At 41.4% G+C, this 25566-nt stretch overlaps 1 protein-coding gene and 1 pseudogene across 3 annotated transcripts in view; one reads left to right on the top strand and one right to left on the bottom strand.

Moving 5' to 3' along the window:
• The window catches only part of Lhfpl3 (LHFPL tetraspan subfamily member 3), a 491339-nt gene that overhangs the window by 461610 nt on the left and 4163 nt on the right, over positions 1 to 25566 (top strand). The window lies entirely within an intron of this gene.
• On the bottom strand, positions 5887 to 7406 carry LOC138809993 (V-type proton ATPase subunit G 1 pseudogene; annotated as a pseudogene).

The raw sequence follows: 25566 nt of genomic DNA, 5'->3' as shown, positions 1-25566 counted from the left end.
AAGGGAAGGAAGGAAGGAAAAGAAAGAAGAAAGAAGGAAAAAAGAAAGAGAGAAAGAAAGAAAAGTAAGAGAGAAAGAAAGAAAAATAAGAAGGAAGAAAGGATAGAGGGAGAGGGAGGGAAGGAAGGATGGGAAAGAAAATGAGAGAGGGAGGGAAAGAAAGAGAGAGGGAGGAAGGGAGGGAAAGAGAAATGTTATTTCCATGGCTGTTTCTTGACAATCCTATCTTCATGCTCAAGCATATCTTAGTAAAGGTGATTCTGAGAGAAGCTAAATTAATGGTAGAAATCCTGGGCTTACGCAGTGTTCAAACATGGGTAAAAGAGGATCTTGGAGAAGCTCAGAGAAGGACCCTAACTCTTTCCTTTTTAGACAATCTCCCCACAAACTGTCTCTGTCAGGCAGGCTTTTTTGTTTGTTTGTTTTTTATTGTGAAAATACTGTACAGAAGGGTTACAGTTACATGAGCAAGGTAATGAGTACATTTCTTATCAAGCATTGTTGCCTCCTCCTTTGTTTTTCCCCTACCATCCCTTCCCTCCCACAACTACACCCCCACCGCACCCCTAAATTTAAAGTTCATTTTTCAACATAGTGTCTTGTACATATCATTGTTGCAATGGGCCAACTTGTATCCCTATTTAAACAATTTTATTTTTCCCTTTCCTTCCCCAAATTATACCAACATCAAATACAGTGTAAACAGGGGTTATACCACGGGGGAGAGACATACAAATATGGTACCTTATAAATACATTAAAAACAATAGCAAGAAAGAAAAGACCACTTGTGTCCCTATCTTGGGGTTTATTTCACTTAACTTCATCTTATCTGGTCATATGTATATAGCTTTTGACCCTTTTCTACTTGTCCTAGACATATACTAGTTATTGCAAATAAGGGAAACTATGTCCTTATAAGGACCTATGTTTCTTTGGGCCTGGCTTACTTCACTTAAAATCATTTTTTCCAAGTTGTTCCATTTCCTAACAAATAGGGCGATGTCATTCTTTCTGATGGAGATGTAGGATTCCATTGTGTGTGTGTGTGTGTGTGTGTGTGTGTGTGTGTGTGTGTGTGTGTGTGTGTTTCACATTTTCTTGATCCATTCAGCTACTGAGGGGCAGCTGGGTTGGTTCCAGGACCTAGGAGAAACCCTAGGTCTCCTTGGCACCAGCTGAAAGTTTCTTAATAGAGACCCAGAAACACAACAAATCAAAGAAAAGTTGAACAAATGGGACTGCATGAAGCTGCAGAGCTTCTGCATGGCAAAGGACATAGCTAGAAAGATCAAAAGAAAGCCCATGGATTGGGAGAAGATCTTCACTAGCCAAACAACAGACAAGGGTCTCATATCTAAAATATACCTGGAACTCAAAAAATTAAATTCCCCAACAACAAATCCTCAAAGAAACAACTGCTCAATAAATAAGTGGGCTAAAGACTTAAAGAGAAACTTCTCTGAAGAGGAAATAAGAATGGCCAATAGACATATGAAGAAATGCTCAACCTCCCTAGCCATTAAAGAAATGCAAATCAAAACAACATTGAGATTCCACCTCACCCCAGTTAGAATGGCTATAATCAAGAATTTTAATATCAACCGAGGCTGGAGGGGATGTGGACAGAAGAGAACCTTACTGCATTATTGGTGGGAGTGTAAACTTGTTCAACCACTTTGGAAAGTAGTATGGAGGTTCCTCAAAAGACTCCACATAGAGCTCCCCTATGACCCAGCAATCCCACTTTTGGGATTACCCAAATGACCACAAACAAGACCATACTAAAGCTACAGTACAACTATGTTTACTGCAGCATTATTTACCATAGCTAAGATATGGAATCAGGCAGGCTTTTGATTGGTGCCTAGAGTGGGTGCTGGCACCCCTCACAGTTGAGGAAGGAACTGCAGGGGTTTGTGGAACTTTGGACTGACTTACTGCCTGGCTGCTAAAAAAGCAACCAGGTCCTCATTCCTTCAGGAAACAGGTTAGAGCTCCATCTGCAAGAGCAGCTGCAGAATCCTCTTTCCCATCTCCAGATCAAGAAATAAAAGGAGATAAACTAATTCAGAGATAGAAAATATTCTCCAAATGTCATCTCCTTTGAGTTTAAAACTCAAATACAATTTTCAAAAAGTGCCATAGTCCTGTCAGCTAGAAAAACTATCCCCTTTCATTTGGCTAGAGGTTTCAAACAAAGTTAGTTAAAACCCCAGACCCTCTAAATTGTGTGCAATTGAATTGTTATAAAATGAACTTCTACAGGGACCTTGCAGAACTCAGATTAAGAGCTTCCCTACTTCTAAGCACCTTTAAACTAGTCTCACAATCTTCACTGCTTCTTGGGGGTGGAGGAGGTTACAGTCTCCAAGGTACTTTTTCAGATTTGAGATTCTCAGATGTCAATCACTTGATCAAGCCTACATTGATATAGTCTGAGCTCCACTTTCTCTGACCTCAAACATGAAGTCCCTCAAGGCTAGTCTAGCTGCTGGTCTTGCCGGGCCTTAAAGCTCAGCTGCCTTTCACCTCTGGGAAGTTCAAAGCTGTACAACCATTTGTCAGTTTTTCAAGGATCTGTATCCAAAACCTTCCACACACCCTTACAATCACAGAGAAGTAGATCAGCTTATTGGCATTCATTTTATAGGGAAGTACAGGAGGTCACCATCCACCCACACACTTCACACTGCTGGTGTCAGAAATGGGAGAAGAGCCCACTCTTGTTGACTATTCACCCTCATGGTTTAACACAGTCTAGAATAGAATGCCTAGGAAGGCACTGGTAACTGAGAGTCAGGTCTGTAAATAACTCTAAGCCATCACTGGTGCAGACCCCAGACACACAGAGCTGAAAGGATGCTGTTACTTGTGTAGAAATCTTCATCTAATTAGTGATACTGTCTGAACCTCTACCCACAAAAGACATTGAGAATAGCAGTGGTTTTGTTGTATTGATTCCAAAGCATATTTTTAAAATGGCATTCCTTGACATCCATTGGACTTACCATCTCAAAACCCAAAGTGAGCCATGCAAAATTAGTGGGAGGAAGGCTAGAGGTGTGGCTCAAGTGCTAGAGCATCACCAGAAAAAATGAGGGAATGAAGACCAATTTTCTGTTGGAGACATATCAATAGTTACTTGACTATTGAATTTAATTCTGGCCAAACAAAACTGACTGTCTTGTGTTTATTTATTTATTTATTTATGCTGGGAATAAAACCCAAGCCCTTATGCATTCTTGGCAAGTGCTCTACCACTGCACTACATCCTAATACTTCTAAAAGAAAAAAAATGATAAGGCCTCACTGTGTAGCAAGCTCAAGATCTTCCTGTCTCTCTGTCTGCAGAGATTACAGGCATCCACCACCACACTCAGCATTTTTCATATTAATTACTGCAATTCTGAAAATGAGATACAGTGTCATAATGATACATAATCTGTGTGTGCATCTTCTTAAATCATTTTTTTAGATTTTTTTTAATTCCAAAGCTGTGACTTGATTGAACTCTGGGTTTCATGTTCTACCTTAATCTTTCACTAAAGGCTGGCACTCTATCACTTAAGCTACAGCTCCACTTTGGGCTTTTTGGTGTAGATAAAAAGCCTCACAAACTTTTCTTTTTCTTTTTTTTAATTTTATTTTATTTTATTTGTGAACATACTGTACAGAGGGGTTACAATTACATGGGCAGGATAATGCGTACATTTCTTACCAAGCATTGCAGCCTCCTCCTTTGTTCACCCTTCTCATCCCTTCCTAGCCTCCCCCCCCCCACAAACTTTTCTGTTTAGACTGACTTAAGCCATGATCCTCAGATCTCAGCTTCCTGAGTAGCTGAGATTCCAGTCATGAGCCATTGGTGTGTAGCTATTTTTTTTTGATTTTTCAATCAACACATAGTAATTTTACATACTTAGGTGGTAAAATGTAAATGCATATTTATACACATATATGTATATATATATATTTATATTTCAGAATCACATTCCCATTTCATCATCCTTTGTGTTTAGAGCCTTTGAACTCCTCTTCTAGCTATTCATGTTATACAATAGATTATTGAGAACTATTGTCACCCTATGGTGCTAGAAATCACTAAAACTTGCTACTTCTACCTAGCTGTGTTTTGGTATCTGTTACTCATTTTTTAAAGTAAATCTTTTAAAATGTCGAATATAAGCCAGGCACTGGCTCACACCTATAAATCCTATATAGTCAAGAGGCTAAGATCTGAGAGTCACAATTCAAAGCCAGCCCAGGCAGAAAAGCCCATGAGAGATTTTTTTTAATTTTATCTTATTGTAAAGATGCGGAACAGTCATATGAGTAAGATAATGACTACACTTCTTGTTAAACATTGTTACCCCTTCTTCGTTTTTCTCCTGCTATCCCTTCCCTCCCCCATCTCCCCTACTCCTCCCCCCACAAAGTTGTAAAGTTTATTTCCAACATAGTGTCTTGTGAGTATCATTGTTGCAATGGGTCATCCTGTGTCCTTGTTTCAGCATTTTGTTATTCCCCTTCCCCTCCCCAAAATATCTAAATGTATATACAAGATACAGGGTACCAAACTCAAATACAGTGACAATAGGGGATATACCATAGGAGGAAGAACATACAAAAGAAACAAAAAAGTCACATAGTACATTTAAAACCACGACAACAAGGAAAAAGCTCTTGTGTCCATATTTTGATGTTCATTTCATTTAGCATCCTCTTATATGGTCTTATTATCTCCCACTAACCACCAGAAAACCAGAAGTGAAGCTGTGGCTCCAAATGCTGTGGCTTGAACTGGTAGAGCATTAATCTTGAGGAAAAAAACAAAAACAAAAACAGCACCGAGGCCCTAAATTCAAGCACCATGACAAAAAAAAAATACTGACCTGTTGCAAACAGCAGTTAATTTACTAACAACGAATCAATCTGTCTATAAATATGTGTTTTGTCTTGTCTCTTCAGTCAGGAACTGCTTCAGAACAGTTGTGATCAGGATGTAGCAAAAAGGAACCTGCATTTATTGAGCTCCTGCTACGTGCCAGAGAGTCTCCACTGATTATCCCACTTGGATCTCATGAAATGGTTCAGAGTAGGGTGTGCTGTCTGAATTGTAAGGGTGAGAACACAGTTCACTGGCTAGCCTCACACAGTCATTGGGTGAGCCTGGATCTGAACCCAGTTCTTATACTGTCAGCCAATTTCCCATCCTTTCTGTCCTGCTCCTTCTTCCCTTTCTACCATGGGAGATTCAGGCACTGAACTCCATGGATCTGAGAGCAGTCATTGCAGTAGGCTAAGACAAGCGGCCATGGAGCAGGCATCTCTCATCAATTGCTGAGCAGGGCTGTTCCTGACAGATGTAGTTCCCCCCAAGAAAAGAAAATCAAACCCATTTTTTTACATGACAAGGTTTTACTCTTAAATGATTATCAGTACACCAAGTAACATGTAGTAAGTTCTTAAGTGCTATCATCTAGTCATTTTGATTAAGGTAAACCAACAGCAGCCCCAAAAAAGTACATTAGTATTCAATGTTCTAGCACTTAGCCAGAATGGACTCTTTTAAGGCTGGCTGCTGCTTTGTACAAGTTACAAATAACGACATACTACTTTTTCATAGATAAAGCCCCTGACCTTTAAGAAAGTGTAAGGGGAAAAATTACTTAATCCCTTTCTTTCTTCAAAGAGTTATAATTTTTTGTTTGATCCTATTAAGATCTAAGAGAAAAAGGTGGTACTCACACATTGCTTCAGCTGAAAGGCATAGGAAAACAGACAACAGATACTCATTAAACCCCTAAGAAATCAGAGGTATAAAGATGAACCTTTGGATAAATATTAACTTTAAACAAAGAAGCTAGACTGGCTACTCTGCAAAAAGTGGAAGGACCTACTACAGCATACAGAAATAATGTAATGTTTCTCATAGAACAGAACTGGAGCTTTGCTAACACTCCACAGTCTCCCATGAGACTCTACCACACCAACCCATGCAAAGGTGCTTCTCTTGTCCTATCCATTGATGCGGTAATTCTCGTGGATTTCTGGCTGGATGTCACACACCAAGGCCAAGAGGTTTTCTAGAACTTCCTCCCTGGTCTGCAGGAAGTAGTTCTGGAGGATGGTCATCTTTTCCTGGTCTCCTTCTCCACCTCACTGCTTCAACTGCTTCAACTGGGATCCCCGTGCCGCAGCTTCCTTGGCCTTGAACTCTTTCTCCCTCTGCAGGCGGTACTGTTCAATCTCAGCCTGGGCTGCTTCTTTGGCCTTTCAGCCTTTGGTTCTTCCGCTTGTGGGCCTCGGATCTCGGTGGCATGCTTCTCGGCCTGCAGCAGCTGCAGAATCCCCTGCCACTGACGCAGAAGCTGAGCAGAAGGAGCCTGAAACCCATTTTTAAACTAGCCTTATTCTTGATTTTATCCTCAATATTCTCTTTCTCAAAGTCCTATCTCCATTCTTTCCTCCCAGCCTTTATCATTCTTAATCCTTCTCATGTCTAGAATCATTTTTGTCCTTCTTAGCTTATTTCTTGCCCAGTCAAGAAAGGTATAGGGTTACATCTCCCTCACTATCTCAACAACATAAATCACCTACCATGCAAGAAAACCCAACGCAAAGTACAGGTTTTACCCAGAGCACAGAGAGAAAAGTAGCTAACCCAGGGCTACACAGGTTAGAAATAGTTTCAAACCATTTGGAGAGCCATCTTTTACATCAACAGACTTCTCTAACAAAAATCTCACCACCTCTCCTGCTCAGTCTGTTTCCCTTTACCACTCAGATACTCAACAAGAATTCTAATCCTTTCATAGCTAGTTCTGGTTGAAGCACCAGTAAGGCTGCTTAAATTTTCAGAAAAAAAGCAAAGTGTGTATATGAGTGTGTGTATGTAAACATTTCTGTCAGGCTTATTTGGTTTTCAGTTCAGCTTCCTAAAAGAAGTGTGTGTTGAGTAAATACAGTGTTAGTAAAAGTGTTTTAACAGAAAAACTGTAGAATGATATAAAGAGTGAGATTGATCAAAATGCATTGTATATATGTTACTTTGTTGAATGGCAACTCCTTTATACAACTACTTAAAGATTAAAATTAATAATACTAAGGACTGGGTGCCTGTGCTTTACACCTCTAATACTAGCTACTCAGGAGGCTGAGATCTGAGAATAACCATTCAAAGCCAGCTCGGACAGGAATGTCCATGAGACTCGTATCTCCAGTGAACCACCAGGAAACCAGAAGTAGAGCTGTGGCTCAAAATGTTAGCCTTGAGTGAAAGAGCTTAGGGACAGCACCCAGGCCCTACATTTAAGCCCCAAAATGGACAAAAATAAAGATAAAAGAAATGTTTAAAAGATAAAAAATAAAATTATGCTGCAACAAGGTTACATGTTGACCCATTGTAACAATGAGATGTACAAGACACTGTTGAAAACGAACTTTACGGGGCTGGGAAGGTGGCTCAGTGGTAGAGCGCTTGCCTTGCATGCATGAGGCCCTGGGTTTGATTCCTCAGCACCACATAAGCAAAAAGAAAAAAGCCGGAAGTGGCGCTGTGGCTCTAGTGGTAGAGCACTAGCCTTGAGCTGAAGAGCTGAGGGACAGTGTCCAGGCCAGAGTTCAGGCCCCACGACTGGACAAAAAAAAAAAAAGAAAGAAAACGAACTTTACAACTTGGGTGGAATTGGGGAGGTGGGGAGGGAAGGGGTGGTAGGGGAAAAAAAACAAAGGAGGGGCTAACAATGCTCGATAAGAAATGTACTCATTACCTTATCATGTAACTATAACCCCTCAGTACAGTATCTTTACAATAAAAAATTTAATTTAAAAGGGGATTATGAGTGAAGAACAGCATGTAAGGAAATGCACATTGAATTTCATAATTTTCACAATCATCACTAATAATTATAATAAATTACATAATAGCAAAAAAATTTAAAAAAACATTTTAAAAAAAGCTGTAGCAAGAGCTCCTACTAAGGAAAACAATGGAAATCAGTACATTAAGTTTTAACAGCATATGGATGTGTTCATATACTTGTTTGTATTTTATTTCTTTCTGTGTACATTTCCAAAAAGAGTGCATGAACACAGCAAGCGTCATCTTGATAGATGGGGAAATGTCTGGGTGAGAGGCAAGGCTGCTGGCAGTCTGCGTTGCACAAAGCTATTCTTGGTTGTCCCCGGAGTGTAGTGGTGGAGTGATTGTGTGATTGTAGTTTCCAGGGGAGTTGAGGGACAGGGGGTAGTCCAGGAGGCACGTGGAGATTCTTCATGGAAGGTGGTGGGTAATTCTCCCTCATTGGCATGAACACGATCTTGGGCTGAATATGAAGTAAATGCAGACATATAGTAGGACTCCCAAGAAATGTCATCTATTTTTAGTTGTCAGCTGCTCTAGCTTCATTTCTCTAAGTATCTATTATTAGGCTGTTCAAAATATTAACTTCACTCTAGATATGAAATTAAGTTGGACAAATCACAAGTGATGCCAATTAGCAGGACTGAAAAGCATTTCCTCTTCATACTACAATTCATCATGGCTCATAATTGCAATCTAATTTATTTCCTTTAATTCATGTTTCACTTATATAAAATGAGATGAGAGAGATTAGTGTCCTTTTCCTTACAGTATTCTTGGGCCTAAAAAGAAGCGCTTTTTTTCATGGAGATAATTCTTTCTCCTGTCCCATGAATCAGATGTCAAGAAGCTCTCCAAGTCACAACACTCACACAAAATCATACCTAATTCCACAACATAAAAGTTCAACAGTTTGCTAGTTCTATGAGAAGATAACTGGGGGTGGTGGGAATGGGTGTGAATCATCCTCGGTTTATAAGGAAAATATTTCCTACCATAGGGTATACTTCAGGCATAATTGTGAAATGAACATTTGTCTTTAGTCTTTAGGGTGTCTTTCCTCCACATCCTGCCCAGTACTTCTTCGAAAGGCCCTCAAATTCTCACACCCTTTTTTCTTTTTGGCCAATCCTGAAGCTTGAACTTCTGGGCCTGGTCAGTGTCCTTGAGCTCCTTTTGCTCAACACTAGCCCTCTACTACTTGAGCCACAGCTCCACTTCTTGCTTCTTCGTGAACAATTGGAGACAAATATCTCATAGACTTTCCTAGCTTCCAAGGGGATGTGATCTCAGCCTCCTGCTTAGCTAGAATTACAAGTGTGAGTCACTATGGTGCCTTTCCTGCTTCCAGATCAATCCCAACTCTGACTTGCTACAAGGTTCCAGGCTCTTACTGCCACTGACTCCTTGACTCCTTCAAAATGTTTTAATCCTGAGTTCTGGTCATTAGACCCATTGGGGGAAATTAATTCATAGCAGAAATGTTACCTGGCTGATGCTACCTTCCTACAGTCCTCACAGATCATCTCAAAGCATGAGCTTCAAATTCTTCCATATGTGTAATAGTGATGAAAATGTTAATTGCTACAGAAAGATGAGATTTTTTTCAGCCTTTAACAAGTCTTTTAGGATCGTTTAAGATAAATGATAAATAAGAAATAAATAAAATCTGGGCATTGGTGGCTCACACCTGTAATCCTAGCTACTCAGGAGGCTGAGATATGAGAATTGGAGTTCAAAGTCAGCCCAGGCAGGGAAGTCCATGAGACTCTTATCTCCAATTAACCACAAGAAAACCCAAAGTGGTGCTGTGGCTTAAAGTGGTAGAGTGCTAGCCTTGATCAAAATAGAGCTCAGGGATAGAGCCCAGGCCCTGAGTTCAAGCTCTACAACCAACAAAACATAAAAAAAAAAACAAAAAATAATAATAAATGAATAACTCCACAAAAACAATAAGAGGCAGAACGATTATTCAGAGCCAACTAGTGGTTCCTTCTTTATTTCAAATATATTTTTGTTCTTTAAATAGTTGTAGCAAGGGGTTTCAATTCAACCTGTCAATTTAGGAGTACAACACCTCTTGGTCAGCATAGCATCACCTTTCTATCATTTTCCTCCCATCTATCCCAATCCCACCCCTTCCCTCAAATTATTTAGTTCTATTTTCACCTATGTACACTGAGTACTCTATATTCAACCACCATTCCTCTCTCCACTCACCTGCCCCCACCCTCAAGCCCTACTACTCCTCACATATAAAACGTGTTTCAGCTTTCTGGTGTTCATTGTTAAGTTGTCAAATATTGAATGATCACCAATATGGTCAGGTACTAAGGACCAGAGATAAAGGCAGACTTTATATCCATAAAGTACTAAAGATAAGAGGGTCCAAAGGAATCTGAAGTGAAAAAAAACACAGCTCCCAAAGCATTCTCCAACTAAGGCCAAGTCTGTGGCAAGATAGTTTTGCCAAGGTCTCTTTTTACATCAGTTGAATTGATGTTCTCTCATTTCCAAGGTATATATCAAAGAGCTCATTATTGGAGGACTCTTTAAAATTTGACATTAATAGTCACATGAAATGATGTGTTTCTTGAAGGTATTTTATCTTGGCTGAAGCTTAAATTAAGCATCCTCCTGGCAGCTGGATATGTGATGAATTGTATTACAAGTAATTCTATTTTTAGCTCACTAGTGCATTGGCAGATGGTTAAAAATAGAAGCAGGCTTAGTAGAGTCCAGAAGCCCCAGAGCTTTCCTTTACTGGTTAAAGAAAATGAAGCCTGTTTTCCAACCTAAAGGGTTAGAAGGAAGGTATGTGTGGCTCTGGTTACAAGGTTGTGGCCTGTAGTTCAGAAATTAGTGTGTAATGTCATTGTGGTGAAAGCTGAAGGACGGGGCTCCCCCCAGGAACTTACTGGAATGGTTCAGATACGAGGTGGAAAGCATGATATCTTAAGAGTCTTTTCCCATCTCCCTCCTCTGCACAATGACTTCACTTCTTCAGATGGATATACTCTCCAGGATTTCGTGCACAGCAGATTGGTGGCCACCAGGGGGCCAGAGGAAAGTGTGCACCTCCCTTTGTCCTAAAATTCATTCCTGACTACCCCTTCCTGGGTAGTCGATCACAACCTTCTCTTTGGGTTTGTACACCTTGTTCTATCGATTTCCACTGAGCAGCAGAAAAGCTGAGCTGAGGACTTACCTCCAGATCTGATGTCTTAGGGTGCAAACAGAGTTAAGGAATTCCCTGAGAAGGAAGTGGGAAGCATTTAATTAGATAGGTTCTAGACATTGCTCTACCCAATGCCGTACCTGGTGCTTGCTAAGCCCTCAGTTCCTTAGTATGCCTCTGAAGCCTGATGTTGTAGTGGGCTCAAGTGCCTTCTCTTGCTTTCTGCTCTGGATTGGTTTCTCCTTCCCCCTACACCCTGCGCTCTACTGCCTCAAAAGTCTTCTTTTTAGCAACTTCCCAGGCATGACCTCCTCAGAATTGCCTCACTGTCCCCAAAGTTCCATCCAATTATCTTCCCTCAATCCAGCCACCTGCAGTCAGAGTCATGACTTATCAAGTTGGAATTTAAACAGACAGGATGCAGGAATCTAGATTGAGTGAGTTTTCTGAGTGGCTCTGACAGGTGATAACACTTCAGAATCTCTGCTATATTCTTAGCGCGATTTACTTTTTTAATAAACTATGGTGCAGACTGATCTCTACCAACTATTAGGATGAAAATTAGCTGATTATCTGATTAAAGTAATTCACACTGAACTGTGAGCAAATAAATTCCCCTTTCAGGAGAATTTGCATTCTGACATTTTGCCAGCTTTAATGAAATTTCCAATTAGCGAAGTGTGTTGGATGGATATTTAAAGAAAAACTATGTCACTTGTGACCCAGGCAGGGGAAGGGTATTGATCTTGCTGTGCACTAGGTGGCTCACACCTGTAATCTTAGCTACTCAGGAAGTTGAGATCTGAGGATCTCTATTCGAAGCCAGCCCAGGCAGAAAGGCCCATGAGACTCTTATCTCCAGTTAACCACAAAAAGCTGGAAATGGAGTTATGGCACAAGTGATATTGTGCTAGCCTTGAGCACAAAAGCTCCATACAGAGCCCAGGCCCTGAGGTCAACCCCTAGGACTGGCACACACACACACACACACACACACACACACACACACACACACACACACACACACACACACACACACACACACACACACACACACACACACACACACAGAATATCAGTATAAGGAGAAAAAGCAAATGAAGAGCCAAGGAGGAAGAGTGGGGAATTGAAGAAGGAAAGAGGAGGACAGAGGAGAGAGGGGAGAGGGAAGAGGAAGAAGGAAGTGAGCCACATCAGTGCTCACAGTTTTTGTAAATGCAGCACTGCATGTGAGGAAAGAGCCCAGACACTGTCCTTTCCCCTCTGCATCAGGGAGTCACAGATGATACAGGGATTTTATTTGCTATTTGGAGGGTTTTGAATATGTGCCTCCCAGTGGATGAAGGAGGGATGGAACTCCTCTTTGCTCTTCCCAGACCATTTTTCTACTCCCTCAAATGTTAGCAACGGTCCATTCAGTCCTTGGGCTTCTCTCCCCTCCTCTTTCTAACAGCCCTCAGTGAGTGAATTTCCCTAGACTCCTGGTGTGTGTGTGTGTGTGTGTGTGTGTGTGTGTGTGCGCGCGCGCACGCGCGCGCACGTGCGTGCATGCATCAGTGCTGGGACTTGAACTCAAGGCCTCAGCACTGTCCAAGAGCTTTTATGCTTCCACTTGAGCTACAGCTTCACTTCCAGCTTTTTGGCAGTTAATTGGAGGTTTTGGGGGGTTTCTTTGGTAGTTAAGAGTCTCATGGGCTTTCCTGCTTGGTCTGGCTTCAAATTGTGATTCTCAGAAATCAGCCTACTGAGTAGCTAAGAATATAGGTGTGAGCCACCAGTGCCCAACTTATACTCATGGTTTTAAATACTGTAAGCACAACTGATGACTCCCAAATAGAGGCCCGCAGGCCCAGATTTCCCTTGAATTCCTGAAAGCTTTTTTCAGTATGAGGGCTTGAACTCGGAGCCTTGTACTTGTTAGGCAGCCTCTCTCTACCAGCTGAGCCACACCTTCCTGCCTCCAACCCCCGCACCCCATTTTTCCTTGGTTATAGTTCAGATAGTGTCTTGCACTTTTTGCCTAGGGCTGGTCTGTGAACATGACTCTCCTGCCTATATCTTACACATAGCTAGGATTGCAGGTGTGAGCCACCATCCCTGGCCCTGGATTCCTGATCTTGAATGTCGTATTCCTGGCCTCCAAGCTTAGCTATCTCACTTTCCCCCAAACGGACCATAAACTTTGAAGACATCCTAAGCGCTCACTGCTCTCTCACACCACAAGCACACTCCCCACTCAGTCCAACTAAATCCTAATTGCTCTGCCTTTAATATGCATCTTGTATCTCAACCATCTCACCACCTCCATGAGAACTAGCCTGACAATATCACCTCTCATTCACATCACTTCATTGCCTCCTAGTGTCCTCCATGCCTCCATTTTTGAGCTTATAACTTGGTCACCACACAGAGATATAGTGAACCTTTTTGTACCATAATCATCATTCATCCCTACCTTTTTTCCCCCTTGCTTTAATGACTTCCCATTGCATAAAGAGTAAATTCAAACTGCCTTATCATATCCTGTGAGTCCTATAGAAATTTCCCTACCCAATTACAGCTCTGTCTCCTATCTCCAGATCCCATGGCTTCCCCACAGGTCCTCTGGCCTTTGCTGATGCCCCCACCTAGAAAGCACATGTCTCCTTGCTCTCTGCTCCTTCATATCATCTAGGGGAACCTTCCCCGAGCAACTGCTCTGAAATAACAGCTGTCTTCTTGTAGCATGTAAAACTACATGATGTGTTACATGCATATTTATTTATGACCCAGGGCACATTTGCATATGAGCTTTTTGAGAGCTAGCATTTATTCTCTTGTCCACTATTGAATCTCCTACTATAGCAGTACCTGATGTATCTTAAATGCTCAATTAATGTTTACTGAATGAATGGAACAAGACTGAGAAAAAGTATTCATGAGAGCAAGGATATCTTACAGATGTTACCCATAAAGATTACATCTAAAGTCTTATTAGGAGAGAAGAAGGGGAAAAAATAAAGCTATTGGTTACTTTCTTCTGCCCCACTCCCCTTACACACTGTTCTGTAGTAGCTGCTTCAAGATAAGTCATGTCAATATTTCATTCCAGTAAATGGTTCATTCTGGAGTTCTGGGTCTCCTCTTTGCACACATGAAAGAAAAAAAACAGCTCCTCTTTGTTCTACACTCTAAGTGGTCAAAAAATTATGCATTCATAATTACTGAGTCACAAGCTCAGCTTTTACCCATTTACTATACATAAAACAGAGCTAATGAGATTAGGCAATAGGAAGCTTTTCTGTTGCAAAATTATATTAACTGGAGTATCCCAGGGGCTAAGCTACTCTCTCTGAAAGTTAAGCACATTTCAGAAAACACATTAGAACTGTTGGTCCTCTGCGGGACTCTGGGGTTGAGGGAGGAGAGGTAGCGTCACAGAGCAGTTCACTTGCTCTCAACATGTGACTGTGGATTTGGGACAGTCCAGTTTGTGACTTTCTTCCTGCACCTTCAAGGATTCACAGTATTTTCCTGTTTAATGCCATGGCTGGCTCTGCTCACAGCCATTCCCTCATAAATGTTACCGACAACAATGGGCATGGACCTCTACCAGTTATTCATCGACATTGGCCTCACAGCAAGAGGCAAATGACTGTTTCTTAGGAAATCACTGACAGGAACGGGAGGTGGCTGTCCAACTTGCTATATAAAAATATTGTCAGAGACTGGGTTGGCACCTAAGCAGCCCTTTAAGCCATGATATAATTCTAAGTGGTTTGTTCAGGAAGCGATACTGGAAAACAGGTAGAGAGAGGGCAAAGCAAGATGGGAAGGAAGAGGGAAGCCAATAAAGGTGTGTTATTATCTCAGAATATTTTCTGTTGTTATAACAAAATACTTGAGAAAAAAATCACTTATTTTGTGCCTGTCCTGGGGCTTGAACTCGGGGCCTATGTGCTGTTCCTGAGCCTCTTTGTGCTCAAGGTTAGTGCTCTATCACTTGAGCCACAGCGCTACTTCTGGCTTTTTCTGAATAGTTTATTGGAGATAAGAGTCTCATAGACTTTCCTGCCCCAGCTTGTTCTGAACCACAATCCTGAAATCTCAGCCTCCTGATTAGCTAGGATTACAGGCATGAGCCACCGACACCTGGCTAAGATCACTTATTTAAAGTGAATATGTTTATTTAGCTCACTGGGAAATCCAAGAACATGGCAGGAACATTTAGTGGAAACTTCTTATTACATTTATCACTCCAGAGGGCATCACACAAGATAGATCCAGCACAAACATGAGAGTTGGGGGTCTCCATCACCTTGTGAAGTCCCTAGTGCCAACATGAGAGTCCCACCTTCACGACCTCACTTAATCCTAATTACCCCCTGAACTCTCCACCTCAAAGTACCTTTTAGCATGTCAATTTGGGGGTTAAGTTTCCAACATGAGAACATTAGAGGAACACATTCAAACCAAAGCAGTTATCAAGAAAATCATCACTTGAGTGGTTGGAACTTAATCCCAGAGAGAGGATAATCATACACAATTCTCATCAGCCATTGACCTAGGAGAACTGGGAGTGAGGCATCATTAGTTCTGTCTGCTCCTGAATAAGCAGGGAGGACTGTGGTGGTCAGAAAAGGTCCTCAGGGGAAAAAAAAAGAGGTACAATGCCTGCAGGAGAGACTCTCCATAGAGACACTCAATCCATTCTTTCCCAACAAGAGGCTCCATACACACACACACACACACACACACACACACACACACACACACACACACACACACACACACACACACACGACATGGGAGTAACATGTTCAGTAACATGCTTTCATGTTCAGACATATTTTTAAGACACCTCACCCATTAGAAGAGCACACAATCTAGTTATGTCAAAATTTATAATAGAGGAATACATATATTCCACAGTGCACAGGGTCTACTCTATGAGAGACACTCTGTTAAGTCAAAATGATACAGAGATAAGAGGCCTGGTTCATCAGTAAGGAGGATATCCTTGTAAGTATATATCATATTATAAGGAAAGCATTGTATCTGTAATGCATGAATGACCATGGATAGGCATGTAGAAAGCAGAGGTCTTAAACTACTTCTGATAATCATTTATTGATAATGTTTCGAAAGGTTTCTCCAAAGATAATTGGAAATGAGTAAATAATTTGGGATAAGTCTAGTTTTCCAGAAAGAAGAGCAAGATTCCTCTCATTTCTCTCAAAATGGTTTTCATTAATTAACCTGTTGAAACTCCCATATTGACTTGTGAAAAGTCAAGTGTGTGTGTATGTGTGTGTATGTGTGTTTGTGTGTGTGTGTGTGTGTGTGTGTGTGTGTACACACGTGTGTGCCAGTCCTGGGGCTTGCACTCAAGGTCTTGGCACTCTGTCTGAACTTTTGTGTTCAAGACTAGTACTCTACCACTTCAACCACAGCTCCACTATTGGCTTTTGGTGGTTAATTGGAGATAATAGTCTCACTGGTTTTCCTCCCCCATCTGGCTTAGAACCAGGATCCTTGGATCTTAGCCTCCTGAATAGCTAGAATTATAGGCATGAGCCACTGGTGCCTGGCTAAACTTTTTTTTTTAATGGTGCTAAAAATCAAGCCTAGGGCCCACATGCACTAGGTAACTCTAACACCTATATATCCCCAAGCCTACAAGTTAAGCTTACATCCAAATATTAAAGTGAAAAGGGAATGGGGGAAGGAACAGTCACAAAATAAACATAACTTCAAATAAAGATGCATTGAGTCTGTCTGAAGTCAGAGAGGAAACAAGAAAAAGAGCAAAGTATGAAGGTTGTTCAGACTCATAAGGCAACCAACTCATAATCAGAGGAGAAAGAGGTGAGGAGAAACCAGTGACTCCTCATTTCTGTAGAGGAGACTTAACAGATATTGTCTAAAATTAATAAATAACAGGGATATTTAGACTAATGATATAATAAAAATGGAAATTAATAGAAGACAGACCTGGTGTCCAGGAGTAGGGCTGTATGTGAGAAGGGATAAGGTGGGGTAACTCAATCTCAAGATTGCTTGTGGTGTGTAATTTATTTTATGTTATTTTATTTTTACTTTGTTGCCAATGCTTGAATTCAGGGCCTTGAACTTGCTTCATTCAAGGGTGGACCTCTAACACTTGAACCGCACCGCTACTTCTGGCTTTTTGCTAGTCTCAGGAACTTTTCTGCTCAGACTGTCTTTGAACTAAGATCCTCAGATTTCAGCCTCCTGTATAGCTTGGACTCCAGGCCCTGCACCCAACTTGTGTGACATTTTTAAATCATATGTGTATCACCTTGATAAAGTCGAAATTTAAAAATTCCAGCTAGCACACTCTTTCTGATAAACTGCATTGTCTTAAAAATATGTTTCGGCGGGGGCAGGGGGGGGTACTTTTTTTGTTTTGGTTTGGTTTGGTTTGGTTTGTTTTGTTTGTCAGTCATGGGGCTTGACCTCTAGGCCTGAGTGCTGTCCCTCAGCTCTTCAGCTCAAGGCCAGCAATCTACCACTTGAGCCACAGCGCCACTTCTGGTTTTCTGGTGGTTAATTGGAGATAAGAATCTCACAGACTCCCCTGCCCAGGCTGGCTTTGAACTGTGATCCTCAGATCTCAGCCTTTTTAATAGCTAGAATTACAGGCATGAGCCACCAGCTCCCAGCTCCAGCAGTTTTCCTAGGGAACAATCTTAGTTATATTTCTTTTCTTCTGTCTTCTTCCAGTCTAAGAGGAAGATTCCTCCATCCCTCTCCTGCAGAACAGACCAGAGGCCCTCTGAGTAGGCACCAGGCCATTAGCCTCAGTATCCTGATCTTTGCTTGAACTTCTCCTCTCCCTGCATCTCCCTGTAGAGCTGGGGGCGGGAAGGGGGGGGGGGAGGAGCGCAAATCCCTTCCCAGAGCACCAGCACAGCCCCAGAGCTCCTGGCTTAGTGTTTATGTATGGGCTTGAAACTAAGCTGATAAATTGATTGTGTATTTGTCCCTTTAGTACTGACATTCAGTCCTGCCCCCTCTGTGGATTCTGACCTCTTGCCTGGTGAAAACCTCAGTGCCCAGAGCTGTGATACATAACTAACCAGAAGGAAATGACTTCAGGCCAGAAACCACAGGAGGGAGGAATGCAGGGAGGCCAGGATCTCCAAAACTGCCTCCAACTGACAGCCTGGCTTCTGGGGACTGAGCTGATGCCAGCCAGAGGCAGACAGTGTGAACTACCTTTGTGCCTTGTTCATTCATTTTTTTTCCTTTTTGAGATACAATGATTGAATGTTATTCCTGGAAAGTGCTATGAAAGGGGCAGGCCTGTGGCATGCTGCTTGTGTTTTTCTGCCTTATTGGCTGAGGAGGGCAGGACCCTGGCACCAGCAATCCCACAGCACTACAGCACGGGGGAGGGGGGAGGGGGGAGGGGGGAGGGGAGGGGTGGGGGGTCTTTGAAGGTATATATATATATATATATATATATATATATATATATGCCATAGTACATTATTTCTGCCTCTCCCATGGTTCCTGACACACTTACAGCAGTGGAACAGACAAACCTGCCAAGCTGTTCTGCAGATCTGGTACCTGGCCTATTCATACTCTAGTGTCTTCTCATATCAGAGGTATTCAATTGCCAAATTCACAGTCAGATTTGAATGGCCTCTTAATTGGCATTTTTGCACATTGGCCAAGAGCCATTCCACTGAATCACAAATAAAATCAAGGGTTGGTTAGACTTGGAACCCTTTCTAAAAACCAGAAACCTGTTCTCTGTGCAAGAAGGATTTTCTGCCACAAAGACAATAAATGAGAGAGAGAGAAAGACAAAGAGAGAGAAAAATGTCAGCTGCTCCTGGGAGCATGATTCAGCCCTCCTGTGACAGCCACCAAAGGCAACAATAATGAAGAAAAGAGAGATGGCATAGACAGGTTGATGGGAAATGGCAGGGGGGATAGCTCACACAGCGACTTAACTCCAACTCTGCTCTACCTTGAGCCCAGAATCACTTTGAACACAAATTAATCCTGCTGCCAGGAACCTAAGAAAAAGAAATTGGACATTAGTAGTTTCTATCATTATGGCATCTTTTGGTCCTTGGGAAAGCATTCTTCTTTTGCAAGACTTTGCATATTGATCAAACATTTTCGTTTCGTGTCTTCATGAATTCAGCAAGAATACATTGAGGAGCTGGGTGTCAGCAGCTCACACCTATTATCCTAGCTACTCAGGAGGTTGAGACCTAAGGATAATGGTTTGAAGCTAGCCCAGACAGGAAAGTCCATGAGACTTTCATCACCAATTATCACCAAAAAAAAAAAAAAACAAACAGAAATGGAGCTGTGGCTCAAGTAGTAGAGCACTAAACTTGAGCACAAAAGCTCAGAAATAGTGCCCAGGCCCTAAGTTCATGCCCCCAGAACTGGCACACCCCCTTCCCACACACACACACCATATTGAGGGATTGAGGGTGTAGCCCAGTGACAGAGAGCATACATAGCATGCATAAGGCCCTGGGTTTGAGCCTCAGAACCAGAGAGAAGAGAAAAAAACTGCACTGAGTGATGTACCTACATGTTGAAGACAGCTAACAGGATCCTTAGAAATACACATATGCCTGCCCCTTGGCATGCTCTGAGTTTTCAGGCCATTCCCTAATTGCTTTTTCAGGGAAGCAAACACAAATCCGTGAAGACACTGAAGACAGTAGAAGATTTAATATTCTTTCCAAGGCATTTGATTCTCAAAATGATAGTAGCCATTGTTCCCTAGTAATAAAAGTCATACTTAATCCTCTCACTGTAGAAAGAAAAATCAGACATTTTTCTGGATGTCTGAATGTTCTTCAAAAAGTGAATAGCATCTTAATCTACTGTTTAAAACTTAACTACCATTGTAGTATAGAGGAAACCTTTCCATGTTTTTGTGTATGTACAAATATAAACATATGTATCTTTTTTAAATGGGATCTCTTAGGTTTTAGGTTGTTTTACTTCATTTTTAGGTTGTGTTTACTTCATTAAACATCATCAATATCACTCATTTAACATAGATTATTTTAAGTGGCTGTATAAAAAGTACCATGACAACTAATTTCATATCTGGAATATTACTTCCAACTTTTCTTCTGGCAATAAACAATCTCATGTGTACAGCCTTGTTAGCATAATCAGAGTATTACTTACATTTATTAAATACCATTCATGGGGCTTCAAGTTCATAACCTAGTATTGAGACCCACTCTTCTGCTATGCAGAGAGAAAGAAAAAGTGTAGGTGAAAACCAAATCAGGACCCAAACTTGTCTGGGCAGGGAATCAAATTAGGCTGCTAAAGAAAACATCAGATCCAAATCTTTTCTGTATCAATGCATGATGCTTCTTAGAGTCAGAATTATCAAATTGGTTTTCTCATGGATAAAATGGACTTAATGGAGCTAGAGATGTAGCATTCTTGCCTAGCATAACTTAGGCCTTATTTTTAATTCACAGAGCCACAAAAAAAGTACATAAAGATCAAAGTAAAATGGAATGAATGATGTTGCATGCCACTTGTAGGAATTGGGCAGCATGAAGTATGAAAGATATTTAGCATGGCCTTGCACAAGATCAGTACCCAGTTAAGGTAGTGCTTCTCCTCAGAGAGAAACATATCCCAAAGGTTTTATAGGGAATAAAGAGCACCGCTTTGAAGGGAGATTCCCTCACTGAAGATATAAATAGACTCACAGTATAATCACATCCTTAAGACAGGAAATAGTCCTCCCTGAAGCTAAATATGCTGGAGTCTTCCCTCCACCTCCAGCAGAGGCTCCCCCTGGGCGGAACTGTTTGTCCAGGTTGGATGTCATCCCTGATACTTGCCTGTAAAGTCCTGAAGAGTTCTCTTTAGACACTTCCTTCTAAATAAGCACTAAGAAACTACATAGGTTTCTTACTTTATTGTTCAATGAAATAAAAAAAAAAACTTCACAGGAAGGTCTGAGAAACTGCCTTGCTCCGTTCTAGTTTACTTCATATCCCCCAAAAGTGTGTCAAATGCTAAGCTTATTCCTCAAAGCCATCCTATAGCTCGAGATCCATTTCACAGATGAGAACAAAAGCTAAGTAAAGTGTCATGGCCACGTCTAAACCTGTCTAAGAGTTAGGGCTGGGAAGGTGGCTCAGTGGTAAAGTGCTTGCATTGCATGCATAAGGCCCTGGGTTCGATTCCTCAGCACTACATAAGCAGAAAAAGCCAGAAGTGGCGCTGTGCCTCAAGTGGTAGAGTGCTAGCCTTGAGCTGAAGAGCTGAGGGACAGCGCCCAGGCCCAGAGTTCTGGCCTCACAATCTGTCTAAGAGTTAGACTTCCAGCTGATTTAAAAGTCTAGGGGCTGGCCATTTTAAATGTAAATTTTCACATACCCTGTAACACTACACTTGATACTGATCCATTAGGTTCAGGTGAGACCCAGAAATATATCTCCCCCTGTATGTACATATATATATTTATATATAGTTGTATATTATGTATTAAATATATATACATAAAGTCACAAGATACTCAGGTGATTGAGACGTAAGAAAGTATAGGGGGCCACGATTACAGAAACATAATCTTAGCCTGATAGCATTTATAAAGTCTAGTTTCTGAGTCAGGGTTCCCTAAGTCGTCACCAAAGTAAATTTTCAGAAACTCTAGTAAACCTCAAGATGGAGTTGTGTATTTTTGGTTTTGGTGTTTGGGTTTTGATTTTGTTTTGTGCTAGTACTGGGGCTTGAACTTAGGACCTATCACTTTGTTTTTTTCCATTCAAGATTGGTACTCCAGCACTTGAGCTACATCTCTACTTCTGGCTTTTTTTTTTTTTCTGGTTAATTGAAGATAAGTCTCTAGACCTTATCTGCTCTGGCTAACTTTGAACCATGATCCTCAAATCTCAGCCTTGTGAGGAGCTACAATTACAGGCATAGCCACTAGTAACAAACCAAATAGTTGCTCATTTACAAAATGAATCCCAGACCTGTGTCGGGACACACCTATTTCTGGATGATTCTGCTGTAACAGGTGCTCTACCACTGAGCTATACTGCTAGGCCTGAAATCTCTACTACTCTGCTGTCACCCCCAGGATAAATCAGCTCCAGAGAAGTGAGTTTTCCTTCTCTGTAACCCTAAGCCTCTATGTCCAGGCCAGCTATTACTAAGGCAACTGATGTTCCCACCTCCCAACAGGCATCTAAAGTTTGAAATCAGTATGAGAGAACATTTGTGATTGTACTGAGGAGGCCACATGGGTAAAATGGTAGTTTCCAAACTAGATTCCTATAGCTCTTAGCTACAGCAATGTGAAATGGATGAGGACAGAGGGGGAGGGAAAGGCCTGGCAAGGTGAAGTTCTGAGTCCTTGTATAGAGTAACTGCCCTCACTTCTGCTTCAGCATCCAGAGCTGTGATTCCTAGAAGATTGATTTTATAAAGCTTTTATAGGGAGCTGAAGAGACACAACTGAAAAGCCAGTAGAGAGGAAATACCAATCTAGATCAGATTCTAAGTCCAGTTCTTTAACTAGCTGGGTGATTTGAGGAAAATTGCTTGAGGGAAGATGTTGGAAGATGCCATTAACAAATGACCACAGGCTCAGTGGCCTAAACACAGAAATATGTTTTCTTACAATTATGGAGGCTGGAATTCCAGGATCGACCAGCAGGACTAGTCTCTGCTAAGGCCTCTTTTTTGGCTCACAGGTGTCTTTCTCTTGCTGTGTCCTCACATGGCCTTTTCTTGATGCACTCACTCCCAAGTGTCCTCTTCTTCCCATAAGGACCAGTTCTTCTGGATTAGGGCCTACCTTTAAGACCTCATTAACCTTAATAACCTTCTTAAGGGTTATCTCTAAGTACGATCACTTTGGAGGTCAAGTTTTCTGTGTGAATCTGGGGGGACGCCATTCAGTCCACAATGATATCTAAGTCTCCTTTCCATCACCACTTGCCTGAGGCTGTAGAGAAGGTACCAGGTACTGGCCTCTCTCTGAGTACTGGTGACACAATCTCATCAAGTGTAGCACTTGTGGTGTTGGGAGCTCACCGTCCAAAAAGAAGAGGCAGGTACTGATAAGGAAGATTTGGGACAAAGCAGAAACCTAAGAATGGGAAGTGGGCAGTGCAGGAAATAGCTCCTGGAGAAGCAATTTGAAAGATGTGAAATGTAAGTATGCTGGTTAGGAAACCAGAAAGGCATTTCTTGAAGAAGGAGCATAGGCCCAGAGTAGGACATGGTTGAGTGGCCAGACCACAGTGGGAGGTAGGAACTGAGATGGGACGGGGACAGGGGGCAGCCCACACAATTCAAGAAGACCAAGCCAGGCATTGTGGGCTGGGCTAAGCAACTGAATGTACTTAGTAACAAAAGTGTCACTCCACATTTTGAGCTAAAGAATTCTCACCTGTACTTCCTATTACTGCCATATCATTTGTGGCTAACCAATGTCAGCTGGTCAATGATGGGTTACACAGCTACTGTATGCCTTAATTCTTGTTTACTTCTCTAAGTGAGGATGCCTTCTAATGCTCTTCAGCCCAGTTCTCTTTAGTCTAAAGGAAGCACATACTTGAAGGGCTTATTTCATGACAACAAACACCCATATGAGTAATTAAGACTGAGCCTATTTGTGGTAATAAAAAGATATAAAGCCTTATGACACTGAACTCTGGGTCAACTAAGGACTCATTCAAGACCATAGGTCTTTGCACTGAAAAACAAAAGTCTCCCTGCTTCCTGGAAGACAGAACGAGTTCATAGTTCTAAAGAATTGTACTTATTATGGTAAGTACACACAATATACCTGAATCTTGGAGAGTACTTAAAGAGAGTTGGGTGCTGGTGGCTCATACCTAAAATCCTAGCTGCTCAGGAGGCTGAGATCTGAGGATTGTGGTTCTAAGCCAGGCAGGAAAGTCCATGAGATTCTGAATCTCCAATTAACCACCAAAAAACAGGAAAAGGAGCTGTGACTAAAGTGGTAGAGTGCCAGCCCTGAGTAAAAAAGCTAAAGGACAGCAACCAGGCCCTGAGTTCAAGCCCCAAGACTAGCACAAAACACACACACACACACACACACACACACACACACACACACACACACACACACATACACACACACAGAGATATTTCCTCACACCCATTTAGAGAAACCAGAAAGTAACAAAAATTACTGAAATGGAACATTTTTTTTTTACCGTTGGTGGGAATTACAAAATGATTCAATAACCACAGGAAAAGGCTAAAATATGATATATACATATATGCAACAATATAGATAAATAGATACCCAACAGAATTGAAAACAGAATCTCAAAAATATTTGCACAGCATCTGGGCACTGGAAGCTCACATATATAATCCTAGATATTCAGGAGACTGAGTTCTGAGGATCAAGGTTCGAAGCCAATAGGGGTAAAAAAAAAAATCTGACCGGACCACCCCCCCCCAAAAAAAAAAGAGAAAAGGAAAGGAAAGCTAATATATCCAGTTGGTATTGTAAATTTCCCCTGCAAAAATATTTGTAAATATATATTAACATTTTATGTATAATTCAATAAGTTAAATATTTTATTATGTGCTATATATAAAATTATATATTACCTGGGGAAGGTGGGGGAGAGAAGGGATAGTAGGAGAAAAATCAAGGAGGGGGTAACAATGCTCGATAAGAAATGTATTCATAACCTTACTCATGTAACTGTAACCCCTCTGTACAGCCTCGTTACAATAAAATAAAATTAAAAAATTTTTAAAAAAAATCTAAGAGACTCTATCTCCAAACAACCAGCAAAAAGCTGGAAGCAGAGATATAGTTCAAGTGATTGAGCAACCTCTGTGAGCAAAAAAAAAGCCAGAGCTCAAGGGCAAGTTTAAGCCCTAGTAAATACACACTCTCTCTTTTTCTCTCTCTCTCTCTCCTCTCACTCTCTCTCTCTTTCACACACACATAAACACAGACACACACACACACATGATACCTGCATACCTCTGTAGCATTATTCACAATGCCCATAGGTTGAAGCAACCCAAATTTCATTGCTAAAACAAAATGTGTTTGTTCATTGTATGAACAAAATGTGTTACATGCAGTGGAGTCTTATGTAGCCTTTTAAAAGAAGGAAATTCTGTCATATGCTACAGCATGATGAATACCGACGGACACAGAGTCATAGATGGTGACATATTCTGCTTCTAGGTGATGAAGGGTATCTAAAGTCCCCATTATAGTTGGATGCAGTTCAAAATGGGAGAAAATGGCTATGCCTATTTAGCCAATAAAAAATGATCTTGACTCCTTCCCTCATTTGTGATCAGAACAGGGATTCGCTGGTCATTCTGCCAAAAACCTAGCAGCTTCTACCAAGCCTTCTTCTCACTCAAACAGTGCCTGCCACCCCTCTACTTTTCCTTCCACCCCACTACTTAACCTTCACCTACAACTATCTTGACTGTGAGACTCCAGACCATAATGAAATAGGCCAGAAAGGAATAATCAGCAGAAACGA

This window comes from Dipodomys merriami, unplaced genomic scaffold (genome assembly GCF_024711535.1).
Source record: "Dipodomys merriami isolate MVZ:Mamm:240054 unplaced genomic scaffold, mDipMer1.0.p SCAF_5, whole genome shotgun sequence".
Taxonomy (NCBI): Eukaryota; Metazoa; Chordata; class Mammalia; order Rodentia; family Heteromyidae; genus Dipodomys; species Dipodomys merriami.
This window is presented reverse-complemented; position numbering and strand designations above follow the sequence as displayed.